Raw genomic sequence first — 5,341 nt, 5'->3', positions numbered from 1 at the left:
GCTTCCTGACCTGCATACAGATTTCTCAAGAGGCAGATCAGGTGGTCTGGTATTCCCATCTCTTTCAGAATTTTCCACAGTTTACTGTGATCCACACAGTCAAAGGCTTTGGCATAGTCAATAAAGCAGAAATAGATGTTTTTCTGGAACTCTCTTGCTTTTTCCATGATCCAGCGGATGTTGGCAATTTGGTCTCTGGTTCCTCTGCTTTTTCTAAAACCAGCTTGAACAACTGGAAGTTCATGGTTCACGTATTGCTGAAGCCTGACTTGGAGAATTTTGAGCATTACTTTACTAGTGTGTGAGATGAGCGCAATTGTGCGGTAGTTTGAGCATTCTTTGGCATTGCCTTTCTTTGGGATTGGAATGAAAACTGACCTTTTCCATTCCTGTGGCCACTGCTGAGTTTTCCAAATTTGCTGGCATATTGAGTGCAACACTTTCACAGCATCATCTTTCAGGATTTGAAAAAGCTCAACTGGAATTCATCACCTCCACTACCTTTGTTCGTACTGATGCCTTCTAAGGCCCACTTGACTTCACATTCCAGGATGTCTGGCTCTAGGTCCGTGATCACACCCTCGTGATTGTCTGGGTCGTGAAGATCTTTTTTGTACAGTTCTTCTGTGTATTCTTGCCACCTCTTCTTAATATCTTCTGCTTCTGTTAGGTCCATACCATTTCTGTCCTTTATCGAGCCCATCTGTCCACGAAATGTTCCCTTGGTATCTCTAATTTTCTCGAAGAGATCTCTAGTCTTTCCCATTCTGTTGTTTTCCTCTATTTTTTGCATTGATTGTTTATCAATGGTTTATCACAGGATATTGAATACAGTTCCCTGTGCTGAATACAGTAGGACCTTGCTGTTTATTGATCCTATATGTTAATATAATAGTTTGTATCTGCTAATTGCCAACTCCCAGCCCTTCCCTCCCTGACCCCTTTCCCCTTGGCAACCACAGATCTGTTCTCTGTATCTGTAAATCTGTTTGTTTCATAGATATGTGCATTTGTGTCGAATGTTAGATTCTACATATAAATGATATCATATGTTATTTTTTTTCTCTTTCCAACTTTGCTTAGTAGGATAATCTCTAGGTCCATCCATTTCATTCATAAGAAAGATTGTTCTTAATTGCCTAGTTCTCTGTTCATGGTCATAGAAGTCAGAGATTCAAAGATCACTATGTGAGCTCTGAGCCTCCACATCCTTCATCTGGGAGCCTCAGTAAGTTCAGAGATTCTCTAGTTGAGGTAGGTTGAGGGTTGGACTCTAGAACTGTATTGTTGCATTCAGAACTTGCTCTGGATTTATGAAGGAATTGGACAGGCCTGAAATTGTACAAGAAGGATATTAACAGACCCATCTGGGGAAATGTGAGGATTGGGGAAGTCTGTGTCTAGAAACCAGGTCAAGGGTTAGCAAGGGTGGGTGTACTCAAGACAAATTTAGGACAAATTTCCCCTTTTTGACAATTTGGTAAAAGGCCAGCTGTGGAGTTTAGGTGAAATCAACAATCAGGAACTTCATAGAAATGTTTCCATGATATTGTTCCCATTTCAAGGTAGTTGAAAAAGTAGGTGAATGATTATCATCACTGCAGTGCTTTAAATAAAATTTATCCTGAGTAAGAGCTATAACATCTTTAGATTTTCACAGTTGCTTTTCTTCTACTTTTATCCATCCATCCATCTATATAGATATTCAGAGTAAATAATCCATATCTTGTGAGGGAGTCAAGTATTTGTAGAAAAAAGTATATTGGATCTTAAATATGCAAGCAAGAAGACAAACAATTAAATTAATCTTTTATTTTATAATCATTTGGGCAGTAAATAAGATGCTACTTTTATTATGTATACATATATGTGTAGATTTATTATAATATTACATATGACTATAACTGTTTTGCCAAAAGTTTTACTTTCATTTTAGGTTGGAAGGAAATTTGTTAACAAAAGAAATCTCCTGTTACTCACAAGTAAACAATTTAAATTTTTTATAGAAAATTATTTGACAATTTCAATATACAGTCACTTAAAAGAAAAGATGTAGAAACAATAGAGAGAACAGTGTATACATCACCAAATTGGGCCAACAATCTATATCCAGACTTGAACAGCACTGGTGAGTCCCTTGTTAATAGCAATCCGGAGTCTCAGTTGTGAAAGGGTTCCAGGCGATGCATCTACCCTACAGGTAAGCCTTCAGATGGCAGTGTGGGGGGCTCCTGCTTATAATTCCAGGCTGCAAACTGATACCATCATCATCAGTTTTTGTGCAAAAATTCAGCTCTGTTTTAACTTTTACAAGCTTTTACAATGCTGCTACAGTTTGTTTCACCTTGTGAGTCATAAGACTTCTTAGACCCTGGGAGGCTGGCCTGGTCCTCAGCGGCTTAAAAGAGATTCCAAGACCCACTCCCTTTCTTATCTCAAGTGTTGCCTGACTTGCTGTGCTTGCAGGCAGGCACGGAATTCAAGCAGAGTCCAGGTCAGTCAGGAACAAGTCAGAGGCCTGCTCTCTTGCTTCTGAAGCCTGGATAAGACTTTCTCCATTTTAATTTCCATGACGATAGTATATCATCATATTTTTAAAGCTGCAGTGTTAACCACTGTCTTATATCAAGAACCAAGTGATCTGATCTTTGGTGGTCCTCTTTTACCACCAAGAAATATTCTGAGGAATGTTTCATCCCTTTTGCTTACCACAGGGTGGTTCTGTGCTGGTATTGCTACCAAATATTTTATATATTTTTTTCATGACAGTGTTTTTTGGTATAAAATTATCTAGAGTACAAGATATTTTAAGATTTGTTTTCAAAAGGAATGTTTTTTCCGGAAAAAAGTTTACCACTGGAGGCATCAACAGTGTATTCAGCTGAAAAGTAGTTCTAAAAACACATGTTTAAGTTATTCCATCTGAAATATATAAATGAAAATGTCTTTGCCTGAGATAAACAAATGGCCTTTTCCCTTTGGAATTCCAGACATCATACAGCTTCTTGGAAATCAAGAGAAGATCAAGTCAGGGAACAATGTGATCCTTACCTTTAGGGAAAAGCGGTATTTGCTTGAGGGATGAAGGTAAAATGTCATGGTCTTGGTAATGTTTTCACCAAATTATTTAGGAAGAATTTCCTAAGTATTTCTTAAAATATTTCTAATGCGTAATTTAGCAACAATCATTGTCCAATCTCCAATTGTTAAAACAATTTCTCTAAGTATCAAATTTACTTAGAGCTCAGGCTGTCAGCAGAGGAACCAAAGCAATATGGCTGAAGCATTTTCAGTTGTATTCAGTCATGTATCAGGTTGAAATTTTAGATGCAGACATTGACGAGGGTCAAAAGGTGAGTGATTCATTTCCTGTACTTGTCAGGATGCTGCTTGTTACAACAGATTTCTGGAAGTGACTGACAGTGGAAATAATCATGCAAAGGGATTGTTTGTTTTGCCTGAGCAAGTGTAATGTGGGCCTAATACCAGGAATTGTTTTGGTTATTAGAAATTCTCAGAGTATATGAGTGAGAAGACCAAAATATACAGGATTATGTCTTCCTAAACAGTTACTAATACATAAGGGAAAAGGGTAAGATAAATATCTTAGATCTGGTCATACAAATTGTACCTCTCATCTACATGTGTGTGTGACTCTTCTTTGATACTTAGTGATATATATTGGCTTCAGCTTGGTCTTATAACACAGCCTCTGTTTTCTTTGGTTGGTATTTTTAGTTACTCAGTTGTGTCTGACTCTTGCAACCCCATGGACTGTAGCCTGCCAGTGTCTTCTGTCCATGGGATTTCCCAGGCAAGAATACTGGAATGGGTTACTATTTCCTTCTCCAGGAGAATCTTCCCAACTAGGGATTGAACCATGTCTGCATTGCAAGTGGATTCTTTACCGCTGAGCCATTGGGGCAGCCCATCTGCTCTCTTTACTGCTGCTACTGCTAAGTTGCTTCAGTTGTGTCTGACTCTGTGGGACCCCATGGACTGCAGCCTACCAGGCTTCTCTGTCCATGGGATTCTCCAGGCAGGAATACTGGAGTGGGTTGCCATTTCCTTCTCCAGGGGAATCTTCCCAACTAGGGATTGAACCATGTCTTCTGCATTGCAAGCGGATTCTTTACCACTGAGCCATTGGGGCAGCTCATCTGCTCTCTTTAGATGGCCTTTATTTTTTAAAAAGTACATTAGAAGACTTCCTCTTCTGTGGCTTTTTGCTATTATTTTTGGCTAAGATCTATCATTATTTTGAAACAATGAAATAGCAACTGTCTTATTTCTTATATGAATTGGATGTTTCTATCTGAGTCTGCTTAGTTGCTTCAGTTGTGTCCAATTCTGTGTGACCCCATAGACTGTAGCTTACTAGGCTCCTCTGTCCATGGGATTCTCCAGGCAAGAATACTTACCTGGAGTATATATACCCAGAACTAAAATTGCTGGATCATATGGTAGCTCTATTTTTAGCTTTCTGAGGAACATCTATGCTGTTTTTAATAGTGGTTGTACGAGTATGTGAATTTCTTTTACTAAATATGCTGTGCTGTGCTTAGTCGCTCAATCGTGCCTGACTCTCTGCAACCCATGGAGTGTAAACCACCAGGCTCCCCTGTCCATGGAATTCTCCAGGCCAGAATACTGAAGTGGGTTGCCATTCCCTTTTCCAGAAGATCTTCTCGAACCAGAAATCAAACCCAGGTCTCTTGCATTGCAGGCAGGATTCTTTACCACTGAGCCACCAGGGAAGCCCCTAGATAATTCTTAAGGACCTAAAAATAGATCTGTACATGGCAGGTAAACTTTCCAATACTTTATTTATTTGGCTGTGCCAAGTCTTAATTGCAGTCTGTGGGATCTAGTTCCCTGATCAGGGATCAAATTGGGCCTGCCCCCACTGACAGTATGAAGTCTTAGCCACTGAACTACCAGGGAAGCCCCTCCAATACTTCCTTGATAACAATCTTCCTTTTAAACCCCTGGACTAGAAAAAGGAGAGGCTTATGCCTCTTAGAAAAGAGGTGGTCTGAAAAGCAGAAAAGAACATGCGCCTTGGTCACTCTGAAACCTGGTCATTTATTTAGCTGAGAACACTTAAGTGAATCATTTTACCCCCATGAATCTCCTGAGTTAAAAGGGAGTAAGAATAGTGACTCCATTGTAAAATTTAAGTTCTACAGTTTGTGAAGCATTTAGAATAGTGCCTGGTCTTCCTTGGTAGTCCAGTAGTTAAGACTCTGCACTCCCAATGCAAGGGGCCCAGGGTCCATCCCTGGCTGGGGGAAGATCCTGCATGCTGGCCAGTGTGGGAAAAAAAAAAAAAAAAAAAAAA

Source organism: Bison bison, unplaced genomic scaffold (genome assembly GCF_000754665.1).
Source record: "Bison bison bison isolate TAMUID 2011002044 unplaced genomic scaffold, Bison_UMD1.0 scf7180017864354, whole genome shotgun sequence".
NCBI classification, from domain to species: domain Eukaryota; kingdom Metazoa; phylum Chordata; class Mammalia; order Artiodactyla; family Bovidae; genus Bison; species Bison bison.
Note: the sequence above shows the minus strand (reverse complement) of the source record.